Raw genomic sequence first — 21,455 nt, forward strand, 5'->3', positions numbered from 1 at the left:
AGTTAAACAATCTTACTGCTTGCCTAGGCGGAAGTATACTGATTTTAAAGAAGGGTTATTGATTTTAGAACCAATTAAATTCTACATATATTAAACAAACATTACTACAGATTTTAGGCTTATAGATAAAATAGACGAATCAGATGCAGACGGTTGCTTCTATAGGCATGATTTCTAAGCGTTATTGATTTTAAAACGATTTTAGGCTTTTAGAATGAAGTTGATTATTATTAAACCTATGATTGTTTGCCTAAAATCCTAGGGGTAATCCTAACTCAACCAATAAGCCTAGGGGTTGCATACCAAGCTCGATCTATCTTTACTCGGGGGATAAGCCTAAGGGCTACACTACTTCGAGTTCGATAAATCCTCACTCGACTAATAAAATCCTAAGGGCTACACTTCGAGTTCGAGCAATCCTCACTTGACGAATAAACCTAAGGGCTAAGGGGGCCATTTTCGAGTTTGATACAACTTTGTTCGATCGATTAAACATAAATTTCGGTTGATACTCAAGGCAGTTAAATTTTTAGAAACATCATGACCATGATTTATTTATAAGCAAGCAAAGTTGGAACAAGTTTTATAGACATTGATCAAAATTCATATGTACACAGTAGTTACTCCCCAAAAGAAAATACAAAGAAGATTCTATCTAATCTCCACTGGTAAGGGCATCTCCGAGATCCCCTCCAGTCGGGGCATCATCTCCAAGATCCCCTCCGATAGGGGCACCCCCATCCTCGGGATCTTCTTCGTTCCCTAAACCGCCATCGAAACTTCCTTCGGTCTTCGAAGCGCTCAAGCTTTCTCAGGCGTCATATTTGGGATAAGCCAAGCCCTTGGCTACAACTTCCTGTTCTTTAGCCATTTCAATCTCAGCTGAAAGTGGCCACGGGCATGAGCTTCCTCCACAGTTTCCCTCCGAGACTTAAGTCTAGCATGTTTAACAACTAAAAGTATTTGCACTCGATTAGCCTCGACAATTTCTCTTAACCGAGTTTGAGCATCTACATCATCAGACCGATTTGCTTTCACCGTAGCATCAGCCACAGCCTTAATTGTCTTCATACACGACTTAATTTTCTCGAGTTCTTGGATCAAGCCTGTCCTAATGGAATCCGCCGAAATAAGTTAGTATTGAAGTTCCTTGATTTTCTCTGTATGCGTCGCAATGCTCTCATTTGCATTTCCCAGTTGGTTTTCTGTTGAAGCCAATTGAGCTCGAACGGATTCTTTTTCCGATGCGATTCGATCCAGATTTCCCTTGCAATGCTCAGCCTCGACCTTTATTTCATCTACCTCTATACGAAGACGACCTATGAAGTCAGTGTTCTGCCGAACCTGCACACTTGGAGCAACAACCACTGCTCCTGAACCAATTGCATTAACATTGAAAATACTCCTTACCTGTTCGTCAAAATTGGCAAGTTCCTTTTTTGCTTCCTCCATCTCAGCTCGGAGATGTTGGTTTTCCTCCTTCTTTCGATCACTTAGGATCTGGAAAGCCTCTTTTTCCTCAGTAAGGGTTCAGAGTTCGGTTTCATAGCGATTTTTCTCTCCACGAGAGTGAAGGAATGTTTCGTGGTGCAAAACAAAAGCTTACAAAAGCAAATATATGAGCGAGAGGGTTATTGAAACCAAACAAAGATATATGGGGATATAAGCTTACCCGATTCAGAGCTTGTTGTGCTTCATTAAAGAGGGAAGGCATCCCCAAAACATCCATTTTTGCTCGATCTTCTTCGGTCAGTAGGCACCGAAGGTAGCTGGCTGCTCCCACGAGAGAAAAAAGTACATTGGCATCCTCCGGGACTGAAATAACAATTGATCGTTTCCGATCAGGGTTGGCGCTTGGAGCCAGAAATTGGTTAACTAACCCAGGAGTTGAGGCCTCGTTCATACTTTTTCTCGGAACTACCAAGTCATCCAAACCAGAAACATCCTCCACACTGACAAAGTAATTTCCAAAGGGGTCTGATCCCTCGCCCCTTCTATACGGCGAATATTCTATGATTGGGCCTCTTTAATCATCGACTCGGTCACAGGACCGAATGAGATTTCGGGGGTACTCTCGACGAAAGGAACATCAAACTTCGATGTTGCACCCATATCAGCCACATTATCGAGATTGTCACGACTTCGGGGCGGGTGTTCGATCGCATGCTTAATTAGCTCAAGAGGGGAGACATTTGTTTCGGCCCTCTCTGGTTCAACGTCCTTTCGAACCTCCTATCTCGGTCATACCATCAAATCAGTATCTTCGGCATCCACTTCGGGCTCGTCTCTCAGAACAAGAACCGATTCAACAGAAAGGTTAACTTTATCTTTTGATTTTCGAGCCTTCTTCGTTTTGGGCTCACTTTCTCCCGAGAAGGAATACGATGTCTCTTTCCATTTTTTTTCTTCAACGGCTTCGAGACTGATGGAACCAACGGGGGAGGTAAACTTGATTCCTTTTCAGGCGGAGGTCTCATCATCACATCTTTTTCAAGACTTGAAAAAAGAAAAGATGAGCGAAAATACCTGAATATATCAAAATGGATTAAATCGAAGGCACTTACCATGGTTAGTAGCTTCCCAACGACCTCTTTCCAAGTCACGCCATGCGTGGTTGGCTTGCTTTGACTTGGACACCCAACCTCAAACCCATTCTTCGAAGTCAGGGATGGCTTCTGGTACCCAGGCAACAGCTGCATCAGGAAAACGCGGTCGGAGAAAAGGTTTCAAATAAAACCTTGTTTCTATCAATGGAATACTGCAATAACTAAATACTTATGTTCCATGTTCCAATTCTCGGGGAACGACATCTTTTCGGGTGGGATCAAGTCCGAGATTATGACACAGACAAAATGACTCATCCAACCTCGATCTCTATCTTCCTCAATATTTGAGATCGGAGCCTTGTGAGCTTGGCGATGTAGCTTTATTACCCACCTTGATACAGTCGAGTACTATAAAGGTGGATCAGATGGTTGAGGGTTAAAGGGAGTCCGGAAACTTCAACTACGAAGTGTCGGAGAAGCGTCATTATTCTCTAAAATAAGGGGTGAATTTGGACAAGGGTAATTTCATACTGTTTGCAAATATCGATCACTGCTGGATCGATCGGGCCCAACGTGAACGGATAAGTATATACACTTAGAAAACCCTCCTTGTATTTCATGGTCGACTCTTCGGAATCGGGCAACTCCACATACTTGTCGAACCAATTGCATTCGCTTTTTACTCTAGAAAGGATGTTGCCGGGAATTAAGCTAATATATCTCGAGGCCGGCGTGGTTTTGAACAGCACTTCTCGATATCGAAATCGGCATCTGCAACAAACAGGGGAGGAATTAGTTCTTCAGGGCTTGGCTCAACAATTAATTTTACTTTTTTTGTTGGTTTGGAAGTTGAAGCTTTTCCTTGTTTAGTAACTGATTGAGAAGTTTTCGCCATTGATAAAGAAAAGAAGATGAGGGGATCTATGGGAATAAGATGCAAAACGCCCTAAAATTGGTAGAGAAGCTCCTGTGAAATATGAAACAAGGGCCAAGAAATATTGGGAGGCAGAAGGTTTCGAATCTCTGATGAAGCAAGAGTATTCAACAATAGAGGAAAGGTATATTTATAGAGTTCAAGAGGCGGTTCATTTCCAGCAGTGGCCAACAACCCACTAACACACAATTAATGCCTTGGAAAATGAGCCGACGAAACTTTGGTGATGTTCTAATTGCTCACGTCACGGCCTGTCAGGGTGAGGTTGAGAAGCTCTTATCATTTCTTAAAATTCCTAATTTAAGAAACGATAGGGCTATCTGTATACAAATAAAATCAGAGTTGGTGATCGGATCCCTAGACGCTCGATTTTCTATTTTTCTTTGCTCGCTAATTAATCGAACAAACCCTGCCGAACTCGACACCCGACTCGTTAACATCAGGAATCGACCAAATTAGGTGGTTATCAGTTTATAAAGGTTCGATCCTGATCGAGAATCGATCCCGATCGAAGTTACATCGAACTCCAGATCGAAGCTATATTAGGTTCGGCCGGTATGTTGATCATCGAGCTTCGATGATTATAAAGGTCTGATCTTGGTCGAAGCTATACCAAACCTGGGGAGGATGCTATATCGATCGAGCCCGACGACCTGAAGTCTTGGTGGTAATATCGCCAGCTCACCCTTCAAAAGCCCAGAACATTCTCCATTAACTAAAGTTGCAGCATTATTTATGGCATTAGTGGGGGACAATCCCAAACGGTCAGAACCCATCACTTTCCATATAATAATGTAATATTAACCCCTATAAGGGGGGGGGGGGGGCAGAAAAAGAAAGAAAGGGGGAATCTAAATACTATATTCGTCTCTGCCTACTAAGGTGTCTTTGACTAGTTGCTTAGGTGGGTTTGGTATATCTGTCCAAATCATAAAAGGACGGAAGATAAGAAGCAGAGTGTGAATGGTCAAAATAGAGCCAAATCCACCAGGAAATATGCGGTTTTATCATTTATCGCACTATTACCGTTTATAGTGATTGAGAAATATCACCAGGATAATAATTAACAGAGTACGTAGATTTTCACATCAACTAAAGATTATGGTGATGATATCCATGTAAATTATTTTAATTCACTAATATAAGCTGTTAAGGTACCAGAAGCCTCAACAATCACCACCTTGATAATTGGGATCTTTACACAAATAACAAGTCGAATTAAGATTTATTTATTTCAGAGTGCTTTCGTTGTTGGTGTTCTTTCCGATCTCTACACATTTCATTGTTCCACCGGAAATTCCCTCTACCTCTACCGCGTGTTCCTTTGTTCGCTATTTTTATTTCAAGCGGTTGGATGGACAACTATTTTTTTAATTCTTATTGATACAATTGGTGCCCTAGAGTCCACTCGATGGAGAATTAGAGCTGCAAAAATGAGTTGGCCCAGCCTAATTAGGACTCACCGGGCCAACTTAAGCTGGGCTATAGAAGCCCCAATTTAAAGTGGACTTATAAAGACTAGCACAGCCAACTCAAGACCAACCCGTGGGCAAGACATGAAAAGTTTGATTGAAATTAAGTATTGTAGTTGAGCATGAAAAAGAGTAGAGAAAATGACACTATATAATTGTAGAGGCGGACCCAGGATTTTTACGTGATGGGGGGTATAATTTTGTCCAACCAGTGCCTCCTAAATGCTTTCAGTGTTCAGGGTGTCAAGTGCTTTAACTTAACTATTTTCAAGAAATAGATATACACATATACAAAAAAAATCCGAAGTTTAAGGTATTCTGTGACCCCTCATTGCAACATATAGGTCCGCCTCTGTATAATCGGTCTCAAAATAATTGTTGAGAATATATAATTTATATATATGTAAATTTGTGTATGTTATTTTAAGAAAAATATACAAATTTTATACCCTATTTGGAATTTGTTTTAGGAAGCATGAACAAGAAAGTAATCATGCTCCAATATTAGATACGCCCTTAATTTCGTTTTGCTAGGTAGATCACAGTAGGCATGAATTTTAATTAAATATGTTTTTTAAAATTAGTGGTCTTAAATATGTCATTATACTTGTGTGCTCATAAAAATATGTTATTAAGGGTATAATAGTAAGAAGTTTATAGTTAGATTATTTTCAATTATATGGAGATGATGTTATACTCTGGACAAATTAAAAAGGAAAGGGTGTAACACCGAAAGAAGTTTACGAGGAGAACTATTTACTTTTACGACGATGATGAAAATTGGGGCGTTTGCATCTGTACCCGGTTTTAAGGTCACAATTAAACATATACCCACTTTACAATCAACTTCAGACTTATCGGGTCTGAAGTGAAATAATTGCACTTCAGATGCACTTAAGGCAAATAGGTCTCAAGTGCAACAAATGTTTCCTACACTTAAGGGCTAAGGCCAATAAGTTTGAAATGAAAAATTGTACTTCAGATGCACTTAAGGCCAAAAAGGTCTAAAGTGCAACCAATGTATTCATGAACATAAGGCCAAATAGGCCTGAAGTGCAAATTGTCGAGAAACAAAAATTTATTTTTCAAATTTTAACAATCCTATATACGATTTAATACCCCGTCTTCGGCTTCGATTCGTTACGCTCAGAAGCTCCAACAAGCCCTAAAGTCTCTTGCCGATTTATCAAAATAAAAATAAATATAACGAACCCATTTTGAATTAAGAAGAAGAAGGAGAAGGAGAAGAAGAAACCCTAAGCAATAGTAAAAAAATAAAGTGCCACAACAGCTCACCACTGTAAACATCATAAATTACCTTAAAATATGTTCATAAACACCATATAAAATCATGTCACCAGAAGAAGAAGAAGAAGAAGAAGATAAAGCCCTGAAGTTGTTTAAAAAGTGGGTACAAGTTAAATGGGCCGACCAAATAGGGCGCCAATGCAATTTGTACATGAAAATTGTGTTGTCCCTTTCATTTTTAATATTGTGGCCCTTTCATTTTTACTACTATGGCCCTTTCATTTTTAATAGTATGGTCATTTCATTGACTAGAAAAATTACGCTACCCATAAAATATTTATAATGTACTTATCATTCGTAGTTATATTTGAATATCATAGAAAATTCATAAAATAAAAGATTAATTGTTTTGAACTTGTATACGGGTAAATATCGGAGGTAAGAAGCACCCCAATTTTCCAGTGGGACAAACGAAGAGAAGACATGACTGCGCGTAGTTAAGACCAAAGCTAGGAGCTGCCCGTATCAAAGCTCGACTAAAACACCTGCTCTCAGAGCCACCAAGGTCATGCCTTTGGAGCCATTAAGACCTCACCCCCAGACCTGATTCAAATAACGTGACCACGGAAAGCAATACGATCGACAAAGGACCATGATATTCATGCCCAACCAGATATCACGGCAGAACATTGGCCCGTATCAGCAGTAAATCATTGATTAGCAAGAAGAATGTTTTTTATAGATATTCGGCTCCAAACCAAGGGCAGAACAATAACTTATCTCATACCCGAGCTCGGACTTAACAATAAAACTAGTTAGATTTTTTGTTTCTTTCTTAATTCGCTTAATTAATATTATTGATCATTTGTATTAGATTAATTCATATATCCTTAAAACTGCATAAAAATTAAATTGTTATCCATTTTTAAGGGTAAACAATTTGGCGCCCGCCGTGAGGCTAAGGATAATAGTGGTAGTTTCATACAAATTTCCATAACACATAATATTTTAAGCTTGTTCTTTAAGATTATAATTACAGATCCACCTAAGGATGTTGAACTCTTGGACTGCTCACCTCAACATTGATATTGAGTTTGTCCATCATGGTGAAAACAACAATGTGGAACCTAGCAATGATATGCCTCTTCCTGATCCCAACAGAGTCCCACCCGCAGACCCCATCGATGCCAACTTGTATGTGTCCATCGATGCCAACCTGCCTACTGACCCTGAGAACAGCGTTCCCGGGAAGCTCGACCAATGACTCAGGCTATGCCCGAACGTGAAGGTGATGTAATTAACCTACGAGTGATCTTTGAAATGTTATAAGCTCAACATAAAGCGATAGCTCAACTACAAAACCAAAGTCGTGCCCCCAACAGAGTTTAGCCTGGACAATTCCGAAACAATACCCGAAGGAACAAGAAAGTCACGGAGAGGCTGGATGAAGCTGAGTCCGGAACCATCCCCGAAATCATTAAGATGCTTAAGGAACTACCAAAGTGAAAGGAATCAGGGTAAAAGATAATTGAGGTCAATGACAAAAACGTGGACACCTATAACTCAAGAGTTGATCAAATCCTAGGAGCGCCCCAAATATTGAAAGGCCTGGACTCAAAGAAATTTGCCCAAAAGCCTTTCCCCCCGAGCGCAGCACCAAAGCCGATCACAAAAAAGTTCTGTATGCCCGAAATTCTTAAATATAATGGAACCACGGATCCAAACGAACATGTCACCTACTACACGTGTACCTGTCACACCCCCTTTTTCTCGCAAAATCGGGTTTATGATATTTGGAGGGACAACTCATTCCTTTTGGGAGCTGAGTTTTATGTTTGAAGTGTCGCCATCTAATGATTAAGGTGCATTAGGACACAAATAGAAATTCAATTCTAAGTCATTTGAATAACCAGAGATTGGGTAAGGGCTTGAAATTATCCTAAGGGAAAGGTATTAGGCACCCATCAGGATCCACTAGTGTGGTTCCCGACCAGACAATTATTGTAAATTTGGGGTGCAATTAACATATAGACAAATAAGGCTCAAATAAGAGGGGATTTCAACACATAAAAGGAAGAACATTTTAAAGAAGTGTTTTAAAAAATAGAAAGAGTTTGCAAATAAAAGAAAGGGGTCCTAGGTTTATATTTAATATGGATCACCCCACGCAATGTCCGGTAATCACTCCTCAATGAAGGGCTACACGTGACATTATCGCGTGGTCATCATATCCATATCTACCCTTTCCCACCCCATTTAAGGTACTAAAGCACTGATTGGTCTTGAACACTATTGCATGCTATTACCCGTCCCATTCCTATCAGTCCTGGAGGCACTTAGGACTACTAATCCTAAAAGGGAGGGATATTAGGCTTATTTGGAAGTTTCAAAGGTAAAAAATTCTAAGGCGACATACAAACCAGATAATATGGCATATAAGGGGAAACATGTAAATAGACAAAGGTTCAAATACACCACCTTGAACAGAAGCACATAACTAGCATGACTTACACAAACTTTTTAGGTCTGATTAAATACTAAAGACGAGGGGAGACCGGTTATTGAAGAAACTTAGTTTATTACATATCTCAGGTAAGAAGTCTGAATCAGGCCTGCCTGCTGGTTGTAGCGATTAGCAAAAGTGATCTAGCTTACAGTTATTACTCTAAGGTTTGCCTAAGTGTATATTGATGATAACTTATAAGCATGATATCTACTGAGTTCAGAAGGTGATGAGACAGTAAAAACTCGAACCGAATTGTTTGAAATCCTATAGGCATGCTTGCTAAACCTTGTTAATTTAGGGAATTAGACTATTAAAAGGAGATCCAGAATGGCACAAATTAAACACACTGGTTACAGATTCTGCAAGTGATGGTATCTACTATTACTGATTTTAATCCCTATGAACATGATATCTAACATTGAATGTAAATGAAATGGATCAGACTTATTTAAGAATCCCTACAGGCATGATTTCTACATGTTACTGATTTTAACACGTTACTGGGTTATAACCACTTGGGCCCTAAAATAGGATATCTAAACGGTGACAAACATGCAGAACTTTAGAATGAAATCCTATTGGCAGTTTATCTAGATGTGAAGTTGAACAAGAAGTCCTATAGACATGGTTTGTAAATGCAGTTTGCATAATTAAAATAACCTATAGGCATGATTTCTAAATGCAGTTTACAGAACTAGAATACCCTATAGGCATGATTTCTAAATGCAGTTGAATATGCAGAATTTAAAGCAGTCCTATAGGCATATTTTCTAAATGCGATTGAATATGCAGAATTTAAAGTAGTCCTATAGGCATATTTTCTACCCTTGCATGCATAGTTACCCAACCTTTTTCACTAGCCGGCCCAAAATATTTGTTACAACTTATTACAAACCAGGAATACTAAATACATCAGAAAATGCAAAGAAAAGAATTACAACCAGAGGAAGCATGATTCTTGACTTCCTCACTGAGGTTATGAGATGAACCAACTCAAAATACTATTGATCCAAAGCCTTTCTCAGCCTTGAGTGTGTCAGAGTTCCCTAAGGGCTTCAATAGGACACCGGGTAGTGCTCACACCCAAGTTTCATAACCATAATAGGGACAAGTGCAGTGTGGAAATGTCAGCCCTCATGTGTCTAAGTTTAGAGGGAGCTCATGGGTCCCAAGGCAAGGCTCACATGAGGGGCCAGAACTTAAGTCTAAGAGGAGAGTGCAAGTGTAGAAATAGAGCTTTAAGAACTAAGGAAGTAAATAAGGGGGAAAGAGGTGCTGGGAAACATCCATTAACACTTCAAATAAGTCGATAATTTCACACCAAGGGGGCAGGGGTTTGGGAATCCATTGCAAGGAGCATATATACTTAGGCATGGGTCGATTCTAGGCATGTACATCAATAGGGAGTGCTGTCATGATTGCAAAGTCAACCAGAACATACAACATAAAAGGGAAACATAGAGGTTATGATCCCAGGAGGATCAAGTTTGGTTCATGCTCAGCAATGTTCAATGTTGTCATGCCCCAAACAAACCATAAGTATTAAACATACTGGGGCAGGGATTTAGGATTCATTATACATTAATTCAGAATAGGAGAAAGAAGTTACAGCATGCAAAATAAGGGTACTAAATTAAATATAAGCAGTCGACAGACAAGAATGCGAGAATCATTAAGTAGCCATGTTGTGGTTGATACTGAAAACTTAATTAGAACATACCAGTCAAAGAAGTAAAGTGTAGTAAAGAAAAGTAGTAGGACTCGAAATATAGCTTTGTCTTTCAGCCAGCTAAATAGGCCACAGTACCAGTAACAAAGCAAGAGAGAGTATTTTGAGTGTAATTGTGAGTTCAGAACTAAACGTTTTCGTGTCTTTGTGTTAATGAGGGATTATGTATATATAGTAGTTTGAAACCATGTAAAATAAAGCAAGAATTATAATTGTTTAGTAATTATAGAACGAAGTACTAATCAGAATTAAATCAATGCAGGTACTCATTTAATTAAGGGGCAATCAACCAACGGTAATGGGCAGAAAATGTTTAAGGAAAGAAATCAAGTAGAGCATCATGTATAGAGTAGACAATGAGGGGTAAGTACATAGGGATTCAATTAAAGAAACAACCAATGAAGAATCAGTAAAATACTCGCTTAACCAAATAAGGTAAGAAAACAAAATAAAGTTGCAGAATATGGAGATAATCGAAATCAGCACATAGTAAATCATGGAATCAAGGATTAGAAGTTACTGATTTAAGGAGAGTAACATGGATTCCCATGAATAAGTAATAAACCAAGTTAAAATAGGAGAATCGGAAGTCTAAAGGGAAATTTTCAAATCAAACCAAGAAACAGGGAGATCAGAGTCAATCAAAGAGAGAGTCATGAATCATGTTTTAGCATATAAATAGAGTGAGATATGAGTAACCAAACATAGCAAGCAAAGAGGCAAGTTTTGACCAATCAAGATGAACACAAGCACATAAAGCTGATGTAAGTTAGGCATAAGAAACTCAGTAGAAACACATTTGAAGCGAGATAGTCACAGAGACTCAAACAAGAACAGGCCAGTCACAAAATCAAACAAAGAAACCTTGAAAAATTAAGGTTTTCAACATAGGCGAGTTAAAGAGAAGATAGAAACACAAAGAGATTTCGAAAAGGAACTTCTGCACTTACACGAACAGTCTCAGACCCAAATCCATAAGTTTTTCAACAATAGAAGGTTTTCTTTTTAAAAAAAACAAGATAAATAGATAGATCGGACAAAAACTCAGGCAAACAAATATTCATTTAATAAATAGTTAAAAGAAATTAGGGGTTTTAACATGCAATCTCAGACAGAAGGATAATACGAGCAAACACAACAAAACATATCAAAAATCAAAGAAGGGTTTCGAAATAACATAACAGAACCTTAACCAGAAAGATAAGAGGTTTTGATGGTAGAGTTTTAAAAGAACTTTGAGAGAACTTTTAGAAGTTTAGAGCAAACACAGATCTGAAACAGATCTAGAAGAAATCGGAAGAACCTTAGAGGCTAGTGTTTCAGAAGAACCCCAAGTGGTGAGAAAAGGCTTTGAAAATCATCGATTTGAGCAGGAGAGTTAAGAGTCGGACTCGAATAGTCATGGCTGGCCGGAGAAAGGTCAAAGATGACCGAAGAACGGCCATAAACTAACATCGACCAAGGATTAGACCAAGCTTTCTCAAGATCTAGCCTTGAAACCATGATAATCGAGCACGCATGAGCCATGGGAGGTGGATACAGGCTTCCGATGACCTTGGAAACCATGGATTTGGAAGATTTTAGGGTTTGTAGTTGATGCCGGCGGCTAGGGTTGTAGAGGGTTTGAGAGAGGATTGAGAAAGAAGGGGATTCAGAGGCAGCTGGGTGTGTGAAATGGTTAGGGTTAGGGGGTCTTTGGGTTTAAATAGGAAAGGAGGTCTAGTGGCCGTTGATCATTTTGATCAACGGCCTGGATCGAACCGGTAGGTAGGGGATTCGGGTGGGTTATTTAAATTGGGTTGGGGTCGGGTACGATTAGGATTTGGGCTGGGTAATTAGGTTTAAATTGGGGGTTCAATTCAGGCTACAATTGAAACACAATTGGGCTAGATTTTAAATAGCCACTTTTCCTTATTTATTTTATAAAAATAGCAAATTAATTTCTGAAAACAAATTAATAGTATTGAAATGATTTAAAATCTATAATTATCACTTTAAAAATGATGGGCTTAATTTTATAAATATAAACGTAGTTAAATCTTAAAAGAGGCTAATATTGCAATTATATGCAATTTAGCTTAAACAAATACTGAATAAATTTGTAAAAGTATGCAAAACTTATCATAGCTATATTTTAGCATAAATATGAAAGTCCAATAAATGAATCACCAAAATGATAATTTTGGGAATAATTATTGAGTTTTTTGGATAAAATAGAGCAATAAATTGATTTAAAAATCTTTAAAACATTGAGGAAAAATAATAAAATATTTGAACATTCTTATATATGTTATTTTGAAAGTATTTTTCATATTAAAAAATATACATGGAAAAATTGGGTATCAACAGCTGCCCCTCTTTACCCGAGAAGGATGGAAGAGTTGTCGGATAAAGATATGATGGCCAATTTGGCCGAACAAAAAGGTTCGAGGAGGCTTAGGCCGTGCCCTGGCTTCTGCTGCCGACATATTCCTGGTTTTATAGGAATCAAGCCATATGTAGTTTAGGATCCGTCGGCGGAGAATGCCGATGGAGATTTTCAAAAACGGAGGCAATCTCTAGGGTCGGGTGTGTGGACTGTTTAGGTTTGATATGGCTGCGGGAACTGGAGCGGGATCGCTCCTGCCGAGATGGTCGTTGCTCATCGGTTTACTTGCAAACAAACAATACACGCATATATTGTGCATAAATTTAAACATGATGCAACTTCCTGTCGGACCATGAGGATTGTCTTAAGACGGTTAGAATGACGTCCTTAGACCATGATATCCTGGGCCATGAAGCATATAATAAAGAATTCGCAGGCCATGAAATGATGCTCTCAGGCTTTGAGGATGATGCCTCCGAACCATGATGCCTTTGAATAATGATATTCAAAATATTGAAAGGGGATCCTCAGGCCATGCATGGTGTTCTCGGGCTATGCAAATGGTGCCTCCGAACAATGACGCCTTCAGATAATTTGGTGATCTTTCAGCCTATGAGATGCAGTATTTGACGATCTTTTAGCCCATGAAATGTAATAGGTGGCGATCTTTCAACCATGCAAATGTAGAGGTGGAGATCTTTCAGCCATGCAAATATAGAGGTGGCGATCTTTCAGCCATGCAAGTGTAGAGGTGGTGATCTTTCAGCCCTGTAAGTGTAGAGGTGGCGATCTTTCAGCCATGCAAGTGTAGATGTGGCGATCTTTCAGCCATGCAAATGTAGAAGTGGCGATCTTTCAGCCATGCAAATGTAGAGGTGGCGATCTTTCAGCCATGCAAATATGGAGATAGCGTTTAGTCTCTGAGGGCAAAATAGTAGCTTTATGCAATGCAAAAATGCAGATGGAGACATCGTTTAGTCTCGGAAGGTAGAATAATAGCCTTATGCAAGAAATAAAATGGCAGATGGTAGAAGAGCTTTCTTAGCTGATAGCAGATTGCAATAATATGACTGCTGGGGACCTTGTGACACACGAAATGTCATTGGTGTGTATGGGTAGCAAATGTTGATAAATGCAACAGTTATGAGAGTTGTATTCCTGAACAATGTTTGTCCTGTGAGTGTATAGTATGTTTGGTGATTTCGCAATCCAAGTGCCTGCATCCAAACAAAAATAGTGTGTTTTGCAAAGGGGGGAGGATAGTTCGTATCCTCACTGGATCTGCTTGACCTACTCGGATTTGATCTGGTGTTACTGTATGTGTCATTGGGGTAGCATTTGCTAAACAAGGCAATTTCGGTAATAAACGTGCATGATTTTGTAAAAATACGATATAAGTATATAATTAAGAAACAGTTTTAGATGAACCGATAACTGTGACGTGGTTCAGGACATTGCAACCTCTATTGCTACGAAATTTTGAGGGTCCTCCTTAAAATTCTTCCCCAGTTTAATGGGTTGATGTTTCTGACTGATGTTGCGATGATTTGCTGAAATGAACTTCGGAATTTTGAGGGTCCTCCTCAAAATTCTACCCTAGTTTCTAATTGCGGGGGGAAATGAAAATTTTATTGAATTATGACTGAACCCATAGGGTTGCCTACGTATCCCCTCTTAAACGGGAATCAGGTTAGGCGTAGTTCAATTTATATCATATAGGAAAGCATAAAGATTACACATAGTAACGCTTGACTGCATCTGAATTAATTGGCTTTGACCAGACTTCTCCTTCCATTTCTGCAAGTATGAGGGCTCTTCCTGTCAGAACCCGATGAACCATGTATGGACCCTGCCAGTTGGGAGAGAACTTCCCTTTGGCTTCATCTTGATGCGGAAAAATTTTCTTTAACACCAGCGTCCCTGGCGTGAACTCTCTCGGCTTGACTCTTTTGTTGAAGGATCTGTACATTCTGTTCTGATAGAGTTGACCATGGCAAACTATGTTCATTCTCTTTCTGTCTATAAGGGCTAACTACTTATAATGACTTTTTACACATTCTGCGCCGTCGAGCTCAGCTTTTTGCATGATCCTTAGGAAGGAATTTCCACCTCGGCGGGAATGACTGCCTCTGTACCATAAACCAGAATATAGGGGGTTGCCTTAGTTGATGTGCGGATCGTGGTGCGATATCCCTGTAAAGCAAACGATAACTTCTCGTGCCACTTCTTATGCTTCTCTATCATTTTCCTTAGTATCTTCTTGATATTCTTATTAGCGGCTTCTACGACTCCATTTATCTGAGGCCTGTAGGCTGTAGAATTCTTGTGTCAGATCTTGAAGGTTTCACACATAGCTTTCATCAGGTCATTGTTGAGGTTGGAGCCATTATCAGTAATGATTGATTCTGGAATCCCGAATCGACAAACGACGCGGTCACAGACAAAGTCTGCCACAACTTTCTTAGTTACTTCTTTGTAAGATGTTGCTTCGACCCATTTGGTTTAATAGTCGATGGCTACTAGGATAAACCTGTGCTCGTTGGAAGCAGCAGGCTCGATTGGTCCAAAACATCCATCCCACAGGCGGCGAACGACCATGGTGAACTTGTTGCATTAAGCTCATTTGGAGGCACTTTTATCATGTCTGCATGTATCTGGAAGCGGCATTTCCTGACATACTGGATGCTGTCTGTATCCATAGTCATCCAAAAGTAACCGGCCCAGAGTATCTTCTTCGCTAAGACAAACCGTTCATATGTGGACTGCAGGTCCCATCATGAATTTCTTCTAGTATCTTGGATGCTTCCTTTACGTCGACACACCTTAGTAATCCTAAATCAGGAGTCCTCCTATACAGATACCTCCGCTGTGAAAGAAATTGTTGGACAACCTCCGAAGTGTGCGCTTCTAAGTAGGATTTGTAAGTTCTGGGTATTCGTCTTTTGCTAAATATTCCTTAATATCATGAAATGAAGGGTTTCCGTCTGCTTCTTCTTCAACATGGGCGCAATAAGTTAGATGATCATGGATTTTTACCGGAATGGGATCAATGAAGTTTTTGTTTGGATGTTGTATCATGGATGATAGGGTAGCCAATGCATCAGCAAACTCATTTTGGACTCTAGGAATATGTTAGAATTCCGTCTTTGGGAACCTTTTTCTAAATTCCTCTACATGACGCAGATACAGGAGTATCTTGGAGTTCTTCGTTGCCCATTATTCTCGAACCTGATGTATAAGCAAGTCTGAATCTCAAATCACTAGCAACTCTTGAATGTTCATGTCAATAGCCATCTTGAGCCCTAAGATGCAGGCTTCATACTTGGCCATATTGTTGGTGCACGGGAACCTAAGTTTGGCGGACACTGGATAATGCTGACCGGTTTCCGAACGAGGACTGCTCCTATGCCAACTCCTTTGAAATTTGTAGCTCCATCGAAAAACATTCCCCAACCATCATAGGATTTTGTAATATCTTCTCCTATGAATGATACCTCTTCGTCAGGAAAATACGTTTTCAGGGAATGTATTCTCCATCCACGGGGTTTTCAGCAAGGTGATCTGCTAGTGCATGTCCCTTGATTGCCTTCTGAGTTACGTAGACAATATCAAATTCCCTCAACAAGATTTGCCACTTGGCTAGCTTTCCAGTGGTCATGGGCTTCTGGAAGATGTACTTCAAAGGATCCATCCTTGATATGAGATATGTAGTATAAGAACAGAAGTAGTGCCTCAGCTTTTGAGCTACCCAAGTCAAAGCACAACAGATGCATTCTAATAGAGAATACCGGGCCTCGTACGGGGTGAACTTCTTATTGAGATAATAAATGGCATGTTCTTTCCTCCCCGTTTCATCATGCTACCCTAGAACGCAGCCAAAAGCTCCATCCAATACTGCAAGGTAGAGTAATAAGGGTCTACCTGGCTCGGGCAGGACCAAGACTGGTGGTGTTGACAAGTACACCTTGATTCTATTGAAGGCCCTTTGCCAGTCATCAGTCCATTTGGTAGCGGCGTCCTTCTTCAACATCTTAAAGATTGGCTCACAAATAACCGTAGACTGTGCTATGAATCAAATGATGTAATTGAGCCTTCCCAAGAAACTCATCACATCTTTCTTGTTCTTTAGCGGTGGCAATTCTTGAATAGCTTTGACTTTTGATGGATCCAGTTCTATTCCTTGGCGACTCACAATAAACCGGAGTAATTTACAAGCCATAACCCCAAATGCGCATTTTGCAGGGTTCAGTTTCAGGTTGTACCTCCGCAATCTATTGAAGAACTTCCTCAAATCTTCCATGTGATCAGTGGCCTTCTTGGACTTGATGATGACATCATCTACATATACCTCAATCTCCTTGTGTATTATATCATGGTAGTCATGGCCCTCATGTACGTGGCCCCTGCATTCTTTAGGACGAACAATATCATCTTGTAACAGTACATTCCCCACGGCGTAATGAATGTCATTTTCTCAACATCTTCTTCATCCATCTAGATCTGATGATAACTTGCGAAACAATCTACAAATAACTGTAGCTCGTGCCCGGCGCAATTGTCAATCAAGATGTGTATGTTCGGTAAAGGGAAGTCATCTTTTGGACTGGCCCGGTTGAGATCCCAGTAGTCGACACAGACTCTGACCTTACCATCCTTTTTTGGCACTAGCACGATGTTGGCTAGCCATGTCGGGTATTCTACTACCTTGAGAACCTTAGCTTTGACTTACTTAGTGACTTTTTCCTTGATTTTCAAACTCATATCAGGTTTGAACTTTCTGAGCCTTTGCTTTACCGGAGGATATGTTGGATCGGTTGGTAGTTTGTGAGACACAATAGACGTACTCAGACCAGTCATGTCATCATACGACCATGCGAATATGTCCTCATATTCCTTTAGAAATTTTGTGTATTCTTTCTTTTCTGATGGCAATAAATGAATGCTGATTTGTGTTTCCTTGACGTTTTCTACATCTCCCAGGTTAACAATTTCGGTCTCGTCCAGGTTGGACTTGGGTCTGTTCTCAAAGTTCTCAACTTCTTTGACAATTTCGTCAGGTATGTCATCCTTCTCTGAATCAATGCCTGTTTGTTACGTTGTCTCATTGCATGTCACAGTCATTGGTTTATCAAGATAAGTAATAGTAATGATGTATAAGTAAAGTAATGAGAGAAAAATAATAATGAGCGTCAAATCATAAGAAAAGTTAAAATACTTTGATAAATTACACAATTGTTTTGAACATTGGATAACTGATTTGCAGGAATTGAAACATGCGAGAAATAAAAAATCTTTAGTAAATAAGACAGGGCTTGTTTTAGCCTTGCTACCCCGAGGCTCGTCGGGCTATAGTCATCCTGATAGTCCAGTTACTGAGGCGTGCCCCTCTTCTTACAGCCTATATGGAAGGGCCTTCCTCCCTCTCCTCCTCGAGAACAACACAACAGTCTACGCCATTTTCTTCTAGGAACAGGTTCTTCACCGCTGTAAGTGCTTCTTCTTCATCTGATCCATAAATAATGTCAGCCTATTGGAAAGTCTGCTCCAAATGTTGTATTGGCTGCTCTAGTGGATGGTAAGGACTACGCTATGGTGGCGACCAGCTATTGAATTCCTCCCAGGTGTATCCATATCCTAAATCTAAGGTAGTGCCATGTTTCTTGGGTTTTATGGGTTTAGAGATTCCTTAAAGGTTCTTGCCAAGTCCTTTGCCAGGTTTGTACCCACTCCAATTACATATGCTCTCGATCTTGTTATCCCACCATTTGTCTTTGTCAATAGCATTTACCCATTTGATGTGATGGTAAGTCTCTCCTCTTAACTTCTTTATCCTCTCAATTGATGGAATAGTCTGGCGACTGTATATAAGGTTGCTACCATCGCCGTGAATGATTACCTCCTGGTGATTTCATTCAAACTTTACCGCCTGATGTAGTGTTGATGCTACAGCCCCAACAGCATGAATCCATGGCCGTCCCAATAGTATATTGTAAGATGCCGACACGTCTATCACTTGGAAATCAACATCGAACCAAGATGGCCCCATTTGCAGACACAGACTAATCTCCCCAATGGTGGACCTTTGGGAACCGTCGAAGGCTTTCACGTTGATAATTCCATCCTTTTTTTCATGCAATCCTTTACCCAACTTCTTGAGTGTTTCCATTTGACAAATGTTGAGACTGGAACCCACATCAATTAGGATCCTGGTAATGAAGTAGTCTTCGCATTGCACGGTGATGATTTATTGTGATCCAACCCTTCAGGTGGAAACTCATCCTCATGAAAAGCGATCTTGTGACTTTCGAATACCTGTCCTACCATGTTAGCCATTTTACAACCAGTGATGTTGCTTGGCACGTATGCTTCACTCAGCACCTTCAATAGAGCATTCTCGTGCACTTCAGAATTTTGTAACAAAGCAAGAATGGAGATTTGTATCGGCGTTTTGTTCAACTGGTCGATGACCGAGTATTCCTTGGCCTGTTTCTTTCTCCAAAGATTGTCTGGACCGGTCTCAATGATGGGTGACCGGTTGGAGGCCTGCTTGTTTTACTCAACTAGATGTTCCGGGGTATAAACTCTACCAGTTCTCATCATACCCTGTGCGGCAACAGTCTCTTCGAACCTGACCTTGCCTTTCCTCCTTGTCTTGGCTGTATAGTCCCATGGTATAGCCTTTGTATGGAATGGTGTCATGGTTGACATCTCCACTGGGATCGGCGTGGCTATCCTTTCTCCGAACGGAGCATGTGCCTTGGGTGGTAGACTGCAACTTCAAATGGTGTGGGTGCATTTATTGGATACACGAATTCAACCTCAATTGGCGTTGGTGTCTTTGCAGATGAAGTTGCTTCAAACTCAAATGGCACAGACATGTTTACCTCGGCATTTCCAGAGGGCTGCATCTGGACTACGATCGGATTAAGAGTAACTATTGGCTTCTTTGGGTTGTTACCTTCTGCGATCAAACTGATCGATCTCTCGGGATTCCAATCATCCTCTATTTCAATCATGTGAACACCTCCACCCTTGTGGTCTGGCAGAGGATTATTGCGTACATTTGGAGCAGGTTCCTTCACCACAATAATCTTGTTGTCAATCAAAGCCTGGATCTTATCATTCAAATAATGACATTCGTCGATGGTATATCCTTTCATGCAGGAATGGTATGCACATTATTTGTTTGGGTTAACCCACTGAGAGAGGTTCTCAGGGGTTGCAGCAGGGATGGGGTGACATAACCAGAAGCTTTGAGTCTCTCGTATAACTAGTCAATAGGTTCAGCAATGGTTGTGTATTGTTTAGGAAGTCTGCGGTCAAAATTTGGTCGGGGTCTAGGAAAGTTTTGGCGTGTAAGAGGTGATTGATAATAGGATGGTTGAGTATTGTAGGCTTGGTAAATATGTGCGGGTTGGGAATATCTGGGTGAAGTAGGCTGATATGTTGGAGATGGAAGTGATTGATAAGTGGGCGGTGGTGTTTGGTAGGAGGGTGAGGGTGTTTGGTAGTTCGTAGTAGGCTGATATGTGAGTGGAGGCATTGGGTAGGTTTGGTATTTAATGGGAGATTTGGTTTTTTATGCAACCATTATGGTCGCTACGTCCTTTTTCTTGGACACACCACCAGACTATAAAGCCTTATTTGTAGCTTGCAAGGCCTCGAAGTTTGCAACCATACCGCTTTTGATGCCCTCTTTGATCCTTTCAACCAGTTTGATGATGTCAGAAAATTTATGGCTCTCAATCAATATTAGCCTTTCATAATATTGCGGGTCCTGAGCTCGGACAAAGAATTTGTTCATTTGTTCCTCCTCGAAGGTAGGTCTTATATTAGCAGCTTCGGACCTCTAGCGAGTTGCATACTCACAAAATGTTTCTGTAGGCTTCTTCTTTAGATTCTGAATATAAAACACATATGGTGCATTCTCGGTGTTGAACCTGAACCTGTCCATGAAGTCGGACACCATGTTTACCCAATTTGACCACTTCTTCGGATCCTGACTAATGTACCAAGGCAGAGCATCTCCTTTCAGACTCCTCAAGAAAAGCTTCATGCAGATTCTCTTGTCTTTCCCCACTCCGACCAGCTTATCACAGTACGTTCTCAAATCGACCCTTGGATCCCCCGTACCATCAAACATTTCGAACTTCGGAGGTTTGTATCCCTATGGCAGTTCGACATCGGGTTGTATGCAAAGATCTTCATAATTTAGACCCTCAATTTCCTTGCTTCCTTCAACGCCTTGAATTCGTCTAGTCAATTTCTTAAGTTCGTCGGCCAGGTTCCTGATGAGCGAGTCTTTATCATCAGACTCGGGTGTGTTTTAGATGGGTTGGGTGGAATGTGGCATAGTGTCCACATAGATGAGGGTGTTATGGTGGGTGTGGAAGTGGTCATTTGTGGAATTTAGGGGTTCGAGGATGAGCAGTGGAGTGTTATTTGAGTATGGTAGGTGTTGTCGTGGTGGTGAGGAGCGGGATAGTTCTGTTACTTTTGTATATTATATGGAGGAGTAGGGTTCTGAGCATTTGGGAAATTGATGTCGGAAGTGGTGAGGGAAAATGACAGATTTTCCAAATTCTGAACCTGATCGAGTTCTTCCTGGAATTTTAGCAGCTTTTGTTCAAGTTGGGATGTGTTTTCCTTAGG

This window comes from Nicotiana tabacum, chromosome 3 (genome assembly GCF_000715075.1).
Source record: "Nicotiana tabacum cultivar K326 chromosome 3, ASM71507v2, whole genome shotgun sequence".
NCBI lineage: Eukaryota > Viridiplantae > Streptophyta > Magnoliopsida > Solanales > Solanaceae > Nicotiana > Nicotiana tabacum.